This window comes from Pseudophryne corroboree, chromosome 5 (assembly GCF_028390025.1).
Source record: "Pseudophryne corroboree isolate aPseCor3 chromosome 5, aPseCor3.hap2, whole genome shotgun sequence".
NCBI classification, from domain to species: domain Eukaryota; kingdom Metazoa; phylum Chordata; class Amphibia; order Anura; family Myobatrachidae; genus Pseudophryne; species Pseudophryne corroboree.
The window spans coordinates 390,642,701-390,660,286 of NC_086448.1; positions in this window are offsets into that span (position 1 = coordinate 390,642,701).

Consider the following 17,586-nt stretch of genomic DNA (forward strand, 5'->3'; position numbering starts at 1 on the left):
ATAAATCTCCTGTAATAATTAGCAAACCCAAGAAAGCGTTGTATAGCTTTAAGGTTAGTAGGTTGTGCCCAATCTTGAATTGCTTGAAGCTTACTGGGATCCATGGAGAACCCCTTGGGAGAGATGATGTATCCTAAGAAAGCGACTTCCTTCACTTCGAATTCACATTTTTCTAACTTGGCGTATAGATGGTGCTCCCGGAGCTTTTGCAACACCATCTGTACATGGACTCGATGCTGCTCAAGTGACCGTGAATATATCAGGATGTCATCCAAGTAGACCACAACAAATTTTCCCAGGAATTCTCGGAGCACATCATTAAGAAAATCTTGGAAGACGGCAGGAGCATTTGACAATCCAAATGGCATAACAAGGTATTCATAATGCCCAGAATGAGTGTTGAAGGCCGTCTTCCACTCGTCACCGGCCTTAATTCGTATGAGGTTATATGCCCCCCGAAGATCAATTTTAGAGAAGATTTCCGCCATCCGGAGTTGATCAAACAACACGGAAATCAAAGGCAAAGGATAAGAATTCTTAACAGTGATTTTGTTGAGTCCTTTATAATCAATGCATGGACGTAAGGAGCCGTCCTTTTTTGCCACAAAGAAGAATCCTGCTCCTACTGGTGATTTTGAGGGACGAATAAACCCTTTGCTTAGGTTCTCCTGAATATAGTCTTCCATGGCTTTAGTTTCTGGCAAAGAAAGAGCATATAATCTACCCTTAGGTAATTTATCTTCGGATACCAGACTGATGGCACAGTCGTAAGGTCGATGGGGGGGAAGAGTATCAGCCTCTTTCTTGGAGAAGACATCCGCAAATGAATGATATGGAGTCGGTAGCCCCTCTGGTATAACTTGAGAGCATCGCACTGGCAAGGACAGACATCTTCCTGTACATTCTGTTCCCCACTGTAAGAGTTCTCCTGTCTTCCAGCAGATGGGATTTCAACCATGGAAGCCCTAGGACTATGGAGGCCATGGGGCAATTGACAAGGAGGAAAATAATCTTTTCCGAATGCAGAAGACCAGTAGTTAAATGAACAGGAGGACTTTGCTGAGACACTTGCCCATTGAGGAGGGGGTTACCGTCAAGGCCACAAATAGTCACAGAAGGCTTCATCTTTAGTATAGGAATGTTCCAGGACCGGGCGAAAGAGATATCCATAAAGTTGGCAGCTGCACCACAATCAACAAAAGCCTTGACTGCAACTTGCTGAGTAGGTAGACTAATTTGAACTGGAAGCAAGACTGAATTTTTTGGATAGATTCCAGCCAGACCCTGGAGTAACTCCCCTTTTACCCCTGGGTCTTGTCTTTTCCCGACTTCAGGGTGCAAACATTAGCAAAATGACCCATTGCTCCACAATATAAGCATAGGCCCATCGATCGCCTACGAGATTTTTCCTGAGCAGAAAGACGAAAGGCCCCAATCTGCATGGGTTCACTGGAATCTTCGGCTTCTTCCAAGGCTACTGCTGAGGGAGATGGTGACCCTCCACCTTTCTCCATCCTCCGTTCCCTGATCCGACGATCTACTCGAATTGCTAACTGCATGAGCTTGTCCAGGTTTTCAGGAGTAGGATACTGGACAAGGTAGTCTTTAATTTGCTCAGTGAGGCCTAAGCGGAACTGACTTCGGAGGGCTGGGTCATTCCAACCACTATCACCTGCCCATCTGCGAAACTTAGTGCAGTATACCTCGGCCGTGTTTTTCCCTTGTCTCAGGGCTCGTAAGTGAGCCTCGGCAGAAGCTGCTCGGTCCGGGTCATCATAAAGAATTCCTAGGGCGCTAAAAAAGGCATCCACTGTGCGCAAGGCGGGATTCTCCATTTTTATCCGAACGCCCAGGACTGGGGTTCCCCCTGCAGGAGGGAGATGATGATACCTACTTGCTGAGCCTCAGAACCAGACGATAATGGCCGGAGTCTGAAATATAGCTTGCAGCTATCACGGAAATTCTGGAACTGTTTCCGGTCACCTGTAAACCGATCTGGAAGATGCAGCTTTGGTTCAGGCCCAGGAGCTCTGGTTACAACCAATGACCTGCTAGTTTCTTCCTGGGTGGAAACTCGGAGCTTTAGATCTTGCAGTTGCTGCGTCAAATTTTGTATTTGACCAGCCAAGATTTGAGCAGGATTTTGCTGTGACGGGTCCATGCCCAGGAAGTGGTGGGCCAGTTATAATGTCAGGAACTGGTGCAGAATCCGGAATTCGGGATCAGGAACCAAGTGGTTGACGTTACACAGAACAGAGGCGCGGAGTCTAACACGCCGGAAGGTTTTCACCAGGGAACCCCGCAAGGGGATATAGGCTTCGCGGCTTCCGACGTGCAGGTCGCGGCCCCCTGTCTGGGTCACTTGATACCTGAACTGGACTAGAGTTATGGTAGAGGTGTTGTATATGACCAACCGCAGGGATACACAGGAACAAACAGGAACTGGAGAAGGTGGCAGGGTGCACATGGCCAGATGGTACGCTGGGGCCGTGGAGATGGAACAGCAGCAGGCACTCCAGGGGTGACACAGGAGGCAGCGGCACACGGACGGACTGGGGTGCAGACACTTGGAGACAGGGTAACGGCAGTCAGCAGACTAAAGTCGTCAGCAAGATGTTGAAGCTGGAATTCAATACTGGAACAAGGCAATACCCACTGGACAGATGACTTGAGACCAGAGAGGAACCAGAGAGCAGAACACCACATGGAGTAGCTATAACTGGCAAAGCCTTTTGGGATTGAGAGGCTTAAAAGAACAGGCTGGACCAATCAGTTGTGAGCACCAGACAGGCCCCCAGTAATTGATATAACATGCAGCTGCAGTGCAGACTGAGCAGGCTGACAAGCTGAATAGTAGTTTTCAGGTAACGAGCTGTAATTACAGAATCCAGACACCTGTGTAGTCAGTTGCTGAGTGCAGGAGCAAAGGCACTGGGAGACAACTATGCAGGAGCTAGCTGTGACCTGTAGTTCCACAAACTGAAACAAAGGTAATTTATAACAATAACAAAACATGAGTGCTCAGGATTGTAACAGGGTTGCATAGAGGGAGGAGCCAGTGCACACTCATTGTAAAGTTCTTTATAGTGCCCATATCTCCTGCGGAGCCCATCTATACCCCATGGTCCTTATGGAGTCCCCAGCATCCTCTACGTACTAGGAGAAAAAGATTTACCGGTAGGTTTAAAATCTTATTATATATATATATATATATATATGCATGGGGTATTCGGTACTCACTGTCTTAAAGAAGCAACTTGCCGGGTGCCATCCACAGCGAGAATCCACAGCATAAACAGACACAGATTGGCGGCACTCACGGAATTTTCAAAAGCTAAAGGACCACACGAGTCTTCTAGCGCTTAACGTTTCGGTTTATTTCAACCGTCATCAGAAGCTTCGAAACGTTAAGCGCTAGAAGACTCGTGTGGTCCTTTAGCTTTTGAAAAGTCTGTGAGTGCCGCTAATCTGTGTCTGTATATATATATATATATATATATATATATATATATATATATCCCAGATGGGACTGGCACTCTCCTGTCAGGCGTCAGGGACCTCGGTGCCTTCTGTGGTAAACATGCAGGATTCCAGAAAGAAACAGCGGCACTCGAGGATTTGGTAAAAGGTACAAAGTGTATTCGAAAAAAAGTTTACAGGGAGCCGACGTTTCGGGGCTCACATGCCCCTTTGTCAAGGTGTGTAACAGTGACTAGGTGTGAGTGCTTACCTTATATCCCCGTGGAGTCCGTCAGTGCACAGGTGTGTGGCCGGAGACGCGACGGAGCAGAGTGGTGGAACTCCATATAAGGGTTTCAACACCACTCTGCTACGGGCATTGCCTTAGTTTCTAAACACTGGTGGGCATCACTAGTGCCAGTTTGGCACGTTTAGCAGCCTTAACCCAGGCATGCATATATATATATATATGTAGAGAAGCGAAGGAGCCGGCGCTTAGGTACTGTTTGCGGTACTAATTTTACAAAATGACATATAAACACCTAGAGTTAGCATATAACACTTCTCAATTTTTCTTTGAGTGGCAGCTTATGAAACAGAAAATTGTGTTTGTTATACACATGAAAGTAAATATAAGAAGAGGAGAACACAAGCGCCAGAATGTGTTTTTAAATTATAGAAAAAGGTGAACACGGATAGGTTTGGCTTGATCACTTATCTGATTTAGATATGCAATGATCTGTCATCCTTCATTTGGATTCAGTACTGTCACAATCCTGACTGTAGGTTTCATATTTGGTGACTTACCCCTGCCATCTGTCCCGGATCCTGTGTCTTTTACTCACTGAGTTAAACAGCTTGTCAGCACTATGAGTTTTCCTGAGTTCCCTGAAAGGTAATAGTTAATTAGCTCCACCTGTGGTGATCTCCTGTGTGAGGCTGAATTCAGTAATCTGAAGTTCAGGCTTCAGTGTTCTCTCGGCCTACTAGGCCTCATTCTACATCACAGCCTAGTCTAGAGTAGTCACATGACAGTGACTGTTCACCTGAACCAGAGTTGTCCAATCCTCTGCCAGTCTGAGACTCTGCATCACCTAATCCTGCTCTCCAATCACCAAGGACCAGGAAGTATAAGTTGGGAGACTGAGTTAGAATCTGTGCCAGTTCCTCGTGTCACACACAGCCTTGTGTGAGTCTTAAAGCTGAGCTCCCTAAAGGTAACCTTTGTACCTAAGTTCCTGTGGAAACTCTGTTCCCTTGTTACCGTTTGGTTTACTTTTGTGTTGCCACTGATTTCACTGTTTACATGAGTCTCAATGTAAAGGCACAGCTGTAGTGGTTTATCTTAAAGGCACAGTACTGTATTCCATAGTCTCCATTGAAAACCACAGCTGCCGTGTTTCAGTTTTACTGCTGTTGTAGTTGTGATCTCCAGAGCTCCCGTATCCTTGTGGCTTCCGTGCCTCCAAGAACCTCTGTGCCTCAGCATCTCCGTGCCTCAGTATCTCCGTGCCTCAGAATCTCCGTGCCTCTGCACCTCCGCGCCTCTGCACCTCCGCGCCTCTGCACCTTCGAGCCTCTGCACCTCCGAGCCTCTGCACCTTCGAGCCTCTGCACCTCCGAGCCTCTGCACCTCCGAGCCTCTGCACCTCCGAGCCTCAGCATCTCTGTGTCTCCAGCACCTCGTGCCTCAGCACCTCGTGCTTCCAGCATCTCCGTGCCTCCAGCACCTCGTGCCTCCAGCATCTCCGTGCCTCCAGCATCTCCGTGCCTCCAGCACCTTGTGCCTCCAGCACTCCTGTGCCTCAGCACCTCGTGCCTCCAGCATCTCATGCCTCAGCACCTCCGTTCCTTTAGCACCCCAGTGTCTCTACGCACCCCAGTGTCTCTACGTACCCCAGTGACTCTACGCACCCCAGTGTCTCTACGCACCCCAGTACCTCCAAGCACTTCCGTGCCTCCTAGTACCTCAGTGTCTCCAAGCGCCTCCGCGCCTCCTAGCATCTCAGTGTCTCCAAGCACCCAGTGCACTTTAGCGCAGTTGTACCTGGTATCTTCACTGATTCATCAGCGCCTTTCCAGTTCTGTCTTTCAGGAGACCTCCAGCGTGCCTCCTGTCTGCCGACCTAAGCCTGCATGAGGAGAACCTAGATTCGGCCATCTCTGCTGCGGTTCCTCTTCCCAGTCACCAGAAGAAACCCCGAGTCCACAACACTCCCAAACCAGGTCAGTGGTAGTATTCATATAATCCTCCAGTCGCCCGCACAGACTTCACTAACACCGGGTTCACAAAACCTCAGTCATGACAGTAGGAACTGGCACCATGGACCCGGCCGAAAGTGTTTGTCTGACGCAGGACCTCCTAAGCAATATTGCAGGACGCTTGGAAGGTCTGGAGTCGACTCAGCATCAATTAGCACAGTGTCTGCAGCGGAATTCTTTCTCCAGAGATTCTCTGACGTTCTGCACTAAGACTCCTGACCAACTGCAGATTTTCTTCCAGATGTTATTACAGTTACAAGAACTTTTGTCTAGTATTCTTTCTATGATGCCTGATCTCTTCAGGAATACTACCAACGTTGTTGATCCTGTTTTGTCCCATCCAGTTAATAGAGTCTCTTCCTCTGTGCAAGGAAAAGTTGTTCATCAGAGCTATCCACGGCCCAAACTCTCTGAAGCTGAACGTCAGCGGCGTAGGGAGCTACACCTCTGTCTTTACTGTGGAAATTCCAGTCATTTTGTTAAAGACTGCATTCTTCGTAAGCCAGGGAATGGTGACAAATCTCAGTATCACAGCGCTCATGTCAACAAGTCATCCACAGTAGCCGATCCTGCTACTGCTGACAGGGGTATCAAGATGGCTACTCTGAAAGAGACTCAAATTTATGACTGGGGTCCGGTGATTAAAAGACCTTATCCCAAGTTGGGTGTCCAGAGAAGAATAGTCAAGCCATTTAGAGTCACAGAGGAGTCCGTGTCTTCAGCCCAAGGAGGGGCATCCGTGTCTTCAGCCCAAGGAGGGGCATCTGTGTCTTCAGCCCAAGGAGGGGCATCCGTGTCTTCAGCCCAAGGAGGGGCATCCGTGTCTTCAGCCCAAGGAGGGGCATCCGTGTCTTCAGCCCAAGGAGGGGCTTCCGTGTCTTCAGCCCAAGGAGGGGCTTTCGTGTCTTCAGCCCAAGGAGGGGCATCCGTGTCTTCAGCCCCAGTGAGGGGTTCAGAGCATCCAGCCCCAGTGAGGGGTTCAGAGGGTCCAGCCCCAGGGAGTCTTCAGAGCGCTGCCCAGCCAGAGAGACTACAGAGCGCTGCCCAGCCAGAGAGACTACAGAGCGCTGCCCAGCCAGAGAGACTACAGAGCGCTGCCCAGCCAGAGAGACTACAGAGCACTGCCCAGCCAGAGAGACTACAGAGCGCTGCCCAGCCAGAGAGTCTACAGAGTGCTGCCCAGCCAGAGAGTCTACAGAGTGCTGCCCAGCCAGAGAGTCTACAGAGTGCTGCCCAGCCAGAGAGTCTACAGAGTGCTGCCCAGCCAGAGAGTCTACAGGGTGCTGCCCAGCCAGAGAGTCTACAGAGTGCTGCCCAGCCAGAGAGTCTACAGAGTGCTGCCCAGCCAGAGAGTCTACAGAGTGCTGCCCAGCCAGAGAGTCTACAGAGTGCTGCCCAGCCAGAGAGTCTACAGAGTGCTGCCCAGCCAGAGAGTCTACAGAGTGCTGCCCAGCCAGAGAGTCTACAGAGTGCTGCCCAGCCAGAGAGTCTACAGAGTGCTGCCCAGCCAGAGAGTCTACAGAGTGCTGCCCAGCCAGAGAGTCTACAGAGTGCTGCCCAGCCAGAGAGTCTACAGAGTGCTGCCCAGCCCCGTGAAGAGGGGGCTCTTGCCTCAACCCAGCCCCGTGAAGAGGGGGCTCTTGCCTTAACCCAGCCCCGTGAAGAGGGGGCTCTTGCCTCAGCCCAGCCCCGTGAAGAGGGGGCTCCTGCCTTAGTTCAGCCCCATGAAGAAAGGGCTCAGCCCGTCCCGGTTCCAGCCGGTCCAGCAATATTCCAGGCTCCACCTGGTCAGTCCGTCCCGGTTCCAGCCGGTCCAGCAATACTCCAGGCTCTGCCTGGTCAGTTCGTCCCGGTTCCAGCCGGTCCAGCAATACTCCAGGCCCAGCCTGGTTAGTCCGTCCCGGTTCCAGCCGGTCCAGCAATACTCCAGGCTCTGCCTGGTCAGTTAGTCCCGGTTCCAGCCGGTCCAGCAATACTCCAGGCTCTGCCTGGTCAGTCCGTCCCGGTTCCAGCCGGTCCAGCAATACTCCAGGCCCAGCCTGGTCAGTCCGTCCCGGTTCCAGCCGGTCCAGCAATACTCCAGGCTCTGCCTGGTCAGTTCGTCCCGGTTCCAGCCGGTCCAGCAATACTCCAGGCCCAGCCTGGTCAGTCCGTCCCGGTTCCAGCCGGTCCAGCAATACTCCAGGCCCAGCCTGGTCAGTCCGTCCCGGTTCCAGCCGGTCCAGCAATACTCCAGGCTCTGCCTGGTCAGTTCGTCCCGGTTCCAGCCGGTCCAGCAATACTCCAGGCCCAGCCTGGTCAGTCCGTCCCGGTTCCAGCCGGTCCAGCAATACTCCAGGCCCTGCCTGGTCAGTTCGTTCCAGTTCCAGCCGGTCCAGCAATACTCCAGGCTCTGCCTGGTCAGTTCGTCCCGGTTCCAGCCGGTCCAGCAATACTCCAGGTCCAGCCTGGTCAGTCCATCCCGGTTCCAGCCGGTCCAGCAATACTCCAGGCCCAGCCTGGTCAGCCTGTCCCAGTTCCAGCTGGTCCAGCAATACTCCAGGACCAGCCTGGTCAGTCTCCTTTGGCCCCAGCCAATTCAAGTATCCTCGGATCCAATCCAGTACTACTCATCCAGCCAAAGATTTCTCCAGTTCCAGCCTCTAAGTTTTCGTCTGATGGTTTACCACCTATTTACTTTGATGGAGATTTATTGCAATATGCCGCTCTGGTTGAACAATTTCTCTCTCTGATGGAGTCTGATCCTTTAGGTGCAGTAACTCCTTCCAACGTTACTCGATATCTGTTCCTGGCATTCAGAGGAAGAGCTTTGGAGTGGGCCAACATGCTCTTTGAGAGTAATGATCCTGTGTTCCATGACTTACAGACTTTTAGTAACGCTGTAGTTAAAGAATTTAGTCCTAAACCTTTGGAATCTGCATCAACAAAGGTCCTAAATTCTTCTGTATGAATTTCTCAAGTTCCTCTAAGATTCAAGATGGGTGTCCGGAGTCCACCCTTGAAGAGGGGGATACTGTCACAATCCTGACTGTAGGTTTCATATTTGGTGACTTACCCCTGCCATCTGTCCCGGATCCTGTGTCTTTTACTCACTGAGTTAAACAGCTTGTCAGCACTATGAGTTTTCCTGAGTTCCCTGAAAGGTAATAGTTAATTAGCTCCACCTGTGGTGATCTCCTGTGTGAGGCTGAATTCAGTAATCTGAAGTTCAGGCTTCAGTGTTCTCTCGGCCTACTAGGCCTCATTCTACATCACAGCCTAGTCTAGAGTAGTCACATGACAGTGACTGTTCACCTGAACCAGAGTTGTCCAATCCTCTGCCAGTCTGAGACTCTGCATCACCTAATCCTGCTCTCCAATCACCAAGGACCAGGAAGTATAAGTTGGGAGACTGAGTTAGAATATGTGCCAGTTCCTCGTGTCACACACAGCCTTGTGTGAGTCTTAAAGCTGAGCTCCCTAAAGGTAACCTTTGTACCTAAGTTCCTGTGGAAACTCTGTTCCCTTGTTACCGTTTGGTTTACTTTTGTGTTGCCACTGATTTCACTGTTTCCATGAGTCTCAATGTAAAGGCACAGCTGTAGTGGTTTATCTTAAAGGCACAGTACTGTATTCCATAGTCTCCATTGAAAACCACAGCTGCCGTGTTTCAGTTTTACTGCTGTTGTAGTTGTGATCTCCAGAGCTCCCGTATCCCTGTGGCTTCCGTGCCTCCAAGAACCTCTGTGCCTCAGCATCTCCGTGCCTCAGTATCTCCGTGCCTCTGCACCTCCGCGCCTCTGCACCTCCGAGCCTCTGCACCTCCGAGCCTCTGCACCTCCGAGCCTCTGCACCTCCGAGCCTCAGCATCTCTGTGTCTCCAGCACCTCGTGCCTCAGCACCTCGTGCCTCCAGTATCCCATGCCTCAGCACCTCCGTGCTTCCAGCATATCTGTGACTCAGCACCTCGTGCCTCCAGTACCTCCGTGCTTTCAGTACCTCTGTGCCTCAGCACCTCCATGCTTCCAGCATCTCCGTGACTCAGCACCTCGTGCCTCCAGTACCTCCGTGCTTTCAGCACCCCGTGCCTCAGCACCCTGTGCCTCATCACCTCCGTGCCTCAGCACCTCCGTGCCTCCAGCATCTCCGTGCCTCCAGCATCTCTGTGCCTCCAGCACCTCGTGCCTCCAGTACCCCTGTGCCTCAGCACCTCGTGCCTCCAGCATCTCGTGCCTCCAGCACCTCCGTGCCTCCAGCACCTCCGTTCCTTTAGCACCCCAGTGTCTCTACGCACCCCAGTGTCTATACGCACCCCAGTACCTCCAAGCACCTCAGTGCGTCCAAGCACTTCCATGCCTCCTAGTACCTCAGTGTCTCCAAGTGCCTCCGCGCCTCCTAGCATCTCAGTGTCTCCAAGCACCCAGTGCACTTTAGCGCAGTTGTACCTGGTATCTTCACTGATTCATCAGCGCCTTTCCAGTTCTGTCTTTCAGGAGACCTCCAGCGTGCCTCCTGTCTGCCGACCTAAGCCTGCATGAGGAGAACCTAGATTCGGCCATCTCTGCTGCGGTTCCTCTTCCCAGTCACCAGAAGAAACCCCGAGTCCACAACACTCCCAAACCAGGTCAGTGGTAGTATTCATATAATCCTCCAGTCGCCCGCACAGACTTCACTAACACCGGGTTCACAAAACCTCAGTCATGACAAGTGCATGGAAATAAAAAAGCAAAACATAGTGTGTACCATTCATAAAACATATCGCATAAACACTGTCTGAGTTAGAGCGTCATCATTAGGGATTTGGCAAGTTCCCACTAGTAAATACTTCTTAGCCACATCAGTGTAAAATTTAAAAACATAAATTTAATACAATAACATAAGAATGGCTGAATAACACACGTACAAGAAATAAAAACATATAAAGCTTATCTGTCCATAAATTGGATGTCTGCAAAGCGTCCCGACGCGTTTTGTCCGTCAGTGTTTGGACTTCATCAAGGGGATATATATATATATATATATATATATATATATATTTATAAAGCCCCAAAGTATAAAGTTAATTATGAGAATGAACACAGTGGCGGGCGTGTTCATGGGCGGTAATAATACACTTTTCCTCCCAAACTGGTAAGTGCTTCTCCATAAATTGGTGTAAGTCCACTTTAATTTAATAACAGACTGATTGTCCCATAACTGTCCCAAACACTCCCCGTGAATGGTTTGACCAGGGCCCCAAGCTTATACTATATGGCGTAGGCAGGTACTCACTCAGTCTCAGTGGTTACTCTGGCCTCTCACACACTGCTGCATATAGCTGCCGGATCTCTCTCTGTGTACAGGGCCTCCCACTCTGCACCAGCTGATAATAACATATTGATACAGCGGTTTCCCTTGTTTTCTGCTCCGTATCTCTGGGGCTGCTCTCCTCTGGTTGCATTGACACTGCTGCTAGCAAGGACCGCGGGGCATGGAGCACTCCGGATGCCATCACCCTTTTCCTGGCGCGCTGACCCCACCATTCCGCCACCGATTACCGCTTAGGATGCGGACCTTGCTCTGTAATCCCACACTGTCAGAGGCGCTGTAAAGATACTCTGTCTGAGGTGCTATAATCACAGCCTGTCTGAGGCTGCCTCTGTTCTGGCTCCTCGTGCATCGTCGGTACTGGCTGCTGTGATCCTTTCAGCATTCCACGTGGGTACTCTCGAGTCTGCAAGCATGAGCAGAGGCATATATCACCTGCCTCTGTCTAGGCCAACATTCCACATCCAGGGTTTCCGCTCTTGGAGGAGCCAATTAGGTGCAAGCAAGGAGACGTGCATGTTTAGCAGTATAATACTCTCAGCTGCATTAACCCATGCTGTTCCTGTAGTTTCTCCTAGGAAAAAGGCTGTGCTTGGTTATGTACAGACCACCCCAGCAATTCTCAAGCAGACATGCTGGGACTCATAGTTCCACAAATTCCGGGGTGCTACACCCGCATCTCACGTTGCTGTGCCGACCTTGCTGCCTCCTTATGTACCTTGGCACCCTGGAGTTCCTCAGGGCACTTGCAGGGGTGCCTTGGATTGGTCAGAATTGGTGATTCAAATTATTTATGATCAATGTAATAGGCAAAACCAGTGCTGGTGGCTGCCAGTCATGAAATATGTGGACAAACAGAAGCAAATCCTGTCCCTCTCCAGCCAATTGACCCTAAGGATGACATAAACACATTTTACTTAATTTAATATTTCTTTCTAAATTTCTTAATAAGACATTTTTGGCCCAGAGGTCCATAAAAAAAAATCCTGATACTCTAGGGCGCTGCGATTCCAAAAAGTTTGGGAACCACTGCCCTATACAAAGAAATTTTAACATGTAAGAATCGTGCCTGACATTTTATTCCAAATTTTTACCACTAGATGGGTCTTGCAGCTCATAAGTGAGCACCACAATCCATCTATTAACATGAAAGTAATTGCTATAGAATGGAAACGCTGGTGTATTTCCAATTAAAGCTAACTTGCATGGTGCTGGCAGTAAAAAAAAAAAAGATTTTATTGGTCCCAAAACCCTGAAGTAGATTTATATAGGGAACTAAAATGACATGTTCTATTACAAACTCAGCCGAGGTAATAAAAAATGCTTAAGCAAACAAGCTGTACTTTAGTGGAGTGATCGAAAATGTATATGGAAACACTGTCCGAATAAACTGTTAAGTAAACAAACACTAAGTAGCAATACTCTGTGAGATGGATGATTATGGTCTACATCTTCTATATCAGTGTTTTTCAACAGGTGTGCCGCGGCACACTAGTGTGCCGCGAGGGATTGCCAGGTGTGCCGCCATCGCCCGACCCACCAGGGACCCTCCGCGCCGCTAGAGACCCGCCGCTGCCGCCAGCCAGAGGTGCCCTCCGCGCCGCTAGAGACCCGCCGCTGCCGCCAGATGACTTCCGACTTTACTAACCCAGTGCACGGGTAGCACAGCGCTACACTTCCGTGAGAGCAAGCCTGTTTTCACGGAAGTGCAGCGCAATGCTACCCAGGCCGTCACATTCATGTCTGCCCGCCCACTGCTGCTCCTCGCTCCGTGCGGCCTGCTGTCACTTCTCCCCACTGAGAGGGAAATATTTCAGGTTCCCTTTGTACAGGTACTGTGTATCTGTATATCAAAATATATATATTATTAATCTGTGTAATTACAGTGGGTGGGGGCAGGCAGGCAATGTGTGGAATTATGGGGGGGGCAGGTGTGTAGCATTACTATGGAGGGCAGGTGTGTGGTGTGTGGCATTACTGGGGGGCAGGTGTGTGTCATTATTATGGGGGCAGGTGTGTATAAGTACTATGGGGCGGGTGTGTATAATTACTATGGGGCAGGCGTGTATAATTACTATGGGGGCAGGTGTGTATAATTAATATGGGGGTAGGTGTGTGGCATTACTATAAATCTGTATTATTACAGTGGGAGCTAATGTGTGGTATTACTGTGGGGGCAAATGTGTGGCACTACTGGGGGGGGCAATGTGTTCAATTACTGCAGGAACCAATGTGTGTGTTTTATCCCCGTGTAGACCAATGTGTGGGGTTTTTTTGTGGGGGGGGAGTGTTACTGGTGGTGTGCCTTGGCAATTTTAAGATCTTGGCTGGTGTGCCGCAACTTGAAAAAGGTTGAAAATCACTGTTCTATATGCATTAAAGTTCATCCTGCTTTTTATCTGCATTAGCAATATTTCATCTTGTGGTCTAACATGACAGGTAAGCACATAATATCTCTTTTAACAGTCTGTTTCCTGTTTCCTTTATGTCTGCTTTACGGGTGTAGTATGGTAAGCCAGCAGCCGGGCACCCGGCGACCAGCATACCGGCGCCGGGAGCCCGACCGCCGGGATACCGACAGTGTGGCGAGCGCAAAGGAGCCCCTTGTGGGCTCGCCACGCTGCGGCCACGGTGGCGCGCTACACGCGCCACACTATTTATTCTCCCTCTAGGGGGGTCGTGGACCCCCACGAGGGAGAATAGCTGTCGGTATGCCGGGTGTCAGGATCCCGGTGCCGGTATACTGTGCGCCGGGATCCCGACATTCGGCATACTGAAGACCACCCCTGCTTTACAGCTATCCACAAATACTAAAGCCATTCGAAAAGACAATGTTTGCTGGACAAAGGGCCTGATTTATGTTTGGACAGTGTGGTGATGGTAATACAGTTTTCCGATCTAGAGTGACTAGATTATCCCTTTTACCTGGGACGCTCATGGATTACACAGGTTCTGTGGCTGATTAAAACCAGCTGAAACGTAGGCTTGAAGTCAGCCAGCCACAGAACCTGTGTAATCCTTAAGCGTCCCAGGTAAAAGGGATAATATGGTCACCCTAGATTATCGCATGACCCGTAATATGCATGTGCAGTATGGCTTCTGTGTCCCTGCATGCAGCATACCTATCCAACACGACCCTCTCCTGGAGGGACAAAATGCTCTGCTTCTGGAATTTTCTCTTAATTTATGATTTGCGGCACCTGTTTTGAACTGATTAATAGCTAAGAAAGGTGTTTCACCACAGGGGAGCGCAATAATAAATTAAGAGGGGAGTAAAGAAGCAGAGCATTCTGTCCCTCCTGTAGAGGGTCATGTTGGGAGGTATGATGCAGTGAGGTTTCAGACGTCAGGTGATTGACAGTTTGCAGCTGTTTGGGGGCAGGGAGGGGACAGCAGTGGGCTCTGTTTCACAAGACAGAGGCGTGTCATTTTGTGAGAGTGCCAAAGCTGGGGTTCTCTGTCTTCCATCTGAGATTTTCTAGCCTCAGCGATGAAGCTGTAGAGGCTGGTCTGCATAACCTGAGGGTTACTCAGATGGCCAATGATGTCACAGAGTGATTCTAAGCTGCGTCCTCGGAAGCAGCAGTGGATCACAAATGCATGCAGGAGGCATATATTTATACCAGACACCAGAAGCATAACAAGGGTTGTTGGCACCCAGGCAAATTTAAAAAATTGCACCCCTTCAAAAAAATTTCTTTAAAATTCAGCTTGAATTTTATATTGGTAATCCAATGGAAAGACACATTAGGAAAATTAATGGGCAAGTGGCAATGGGAAAATTAATGGGCAAGAAAAGGCAAAAACGTGAATGATTTTTTAAAGATGCTGTCTTATAAGCATTTGATCAGTGCAGACTGCCCATGCAAAATGTGTGAAAGCACCATTTCTAAGTAATATATCTAAGAAAGTGATTTATTTTGTAGTATAGGGAGTAGGGGAAATTTATCAAGCAGTGATTTTTTTGGAATCACCACTTTTGGCGTGATTGCGGGTTAGCTTCAATTAGGTGGATTTATCAAAGCAGACCCACTACTGGGTTCTCCTGACCACAAGTTGAGAGACCTGTCAGTTATGGGTGGAGATACATATTTTGGAAAATGACTGTAAAAAATTATAAATTATAGAAAACAGAAAAATTTGCATTTTTGTGCAGCGTTACAACATGCATTTTTCCCAGCCTTTTTGTTTAGCAAAAAGCAGCAAAAAACACATTAACATACAAGATGGCGTAATCCTGTGAGCACGGCCCTATTACCTCTCTGGGGGTTATTTGGCTTTGTTAGCAAACCAAAAAGGTTAGCAATTGGGCAAAACCATGTTGCACTGCAGGTGGTGCAGATGTAACATGTGCAGAGAGAGTTAGATTTGGGTGGGTTACATTCTTTCTGTGCAGGGTAAATATTGGCTGCTTAATTTCTACACTGCAATTTAGATTTCAGTTTGAACACACACACACACACACACACACACACACACACACACACACACACCAAAATCTAAGTCTCTCTGCACATGTTACATCTGCACCACCTGCAGTACAACATGATTTTGCCCAATTGATAACTTTTTGGTTTGCTAACAAACCTGAACAAGGTTCTCTGGGGGGTAATTCAGACTGGACCGCTGCAACGGCAGCGATCGCAGTCTGATTTCCTTTGTGGAGTGCGTTTGCGCACTTCGGAAGCCCAATGAGATTATAATAGCATCTCTGGGCTGCGATCAGGAAGAGGCGGTCGTGGGGTGGGAGGGGGCGCGCTAACGGCGTTAAAACGCCGTTGGCAGGGCACGCTCCGGAAAACCCAGGCGTGTACGGACCATTGCAGGGGCAGGCAGTGGCATGACATCACATGCAGCTGCTGCGACACGTGATATAGCGGGTAGCCCCCTGCTAGCGCGCAGGAGCTGCGCAGACAGGGAGTTACTCATCGGGTGCAAAAGCATTGCCACCGTGCAATGCTTTTGCACCCTTTCGGGGGAGGAGGGGAGGGGAGGAGGGGAGGGGGGGCCTCCGAGCAAGAAATGCTGGGTGGACTAGCCCTGTGCTGGGCGTCCCTCCTGCATGTCTAAATTTAGCACATCTACGATCAGATCTGAATTAACCACTCTGTCTCTTATTACCCCGTCTTTATTTAATACAATTTGCTCCCAATTATTAAGTGCAATGGAATATGCTGGAGCTATATAAGTTACTGTTAATAGATGATAGCTAAATAGCATGTTCCTATATATTTAGCAGCTAGATGTTTTTGTAAACAATAAAGAATTTATCTATACAGACTAGATATACACGGCTACCATCAGAAACTAACATGGTTTCCCAAACACTGCTCATCAAACACTCCCACACGATCCCAGTGGATGCAGAGGTGTAGTGTGGTGCCAGCCCTGTAACAGGGTGCCATAGCGCCCCAGGGCTTCACCAGCTCCCTGGACGGCACTCATCCCATCATAACTAATCGACCCAATGGGCAGGTGGGTGGGTCTCATTACACCTGCTCGCTAACTGCAGCTCAGTATAATACTGCTCTCTGTATTATATGGCAGTCATTGTGATGCTCCCTATATGATATGGTGGTTACTGATGCTGTGTATTATATGGTGGTCACTAACTTTTTCTTGTTTCTATTAAGTGGTTGAAGGTAGGCACTAGCCACATTCATGGCACAGGACACACTTTTTATTTAGACAACAGACATACCACATTGGTCACATCACTAGTCACACCAACACAGCACCACTCACACCTTTTTCCTAGTCACACAATAGGCCCTTCATAAATTTCAGCTCCAGGCCCATGTGAACCTTAATCTGGCACTGTATATAATTCAAGGGCACAGTCTGGAACCTGATCCCTAAAGAAGGAAATTGGCCGCCCAGTCAGGGAAGCCCACCAGGATTTCCCCTATACCCCTGTGGGCCAGTCCAACCCCGTACGTATTTAGAAAACTATATATATTAGTAAACAAATCCACTCCAGTCTTTATATCGCACCCGTTCAAAGCTTATATTTTTTTTTGTTATATGATAGGGGAACTATAAGTACCATAATGGAAAAACCAACACATTGTAGATGGAGCTTTTCAGGCCACCAGTATTCGAAAAATGTGGTCTAATTTAAATTGTATAAAGAATTAATACGATACCTGCTGCTTGTGAGGCTGTGTCCCTTTTTGGTGCCTTTGGCGCGAATCTGGTGTACTATGGCCGATATATTGACAATTTGTTCTTTGTTTGGGAAGATGAGGAGCACACAGCCGTGGAGTTTGTTTCTATTTTTTTTTATTAATGATGAGTTTAATTTAAAATTCACCCACACTATTCATTATTTAAGCACAATTTTGGGGGATTTAACTATCACCTCAGAGGAAATGTTTATGAAGAGTGAGAATTACCGGAGAAAGGTAGATAACAATAATTTCTTACATTACAAGAGTAGCCATTATAAGCCATGGCTGAAAAACATCACACTAAGTCAAGTTAACAGACTAAGACATAATTACTCCTCATTAGAAACATTTGAAGAGCAAGCTATGAATATGTTCAAGAGTTTTAGATCAAGAGGCTATCTGGTGTTTT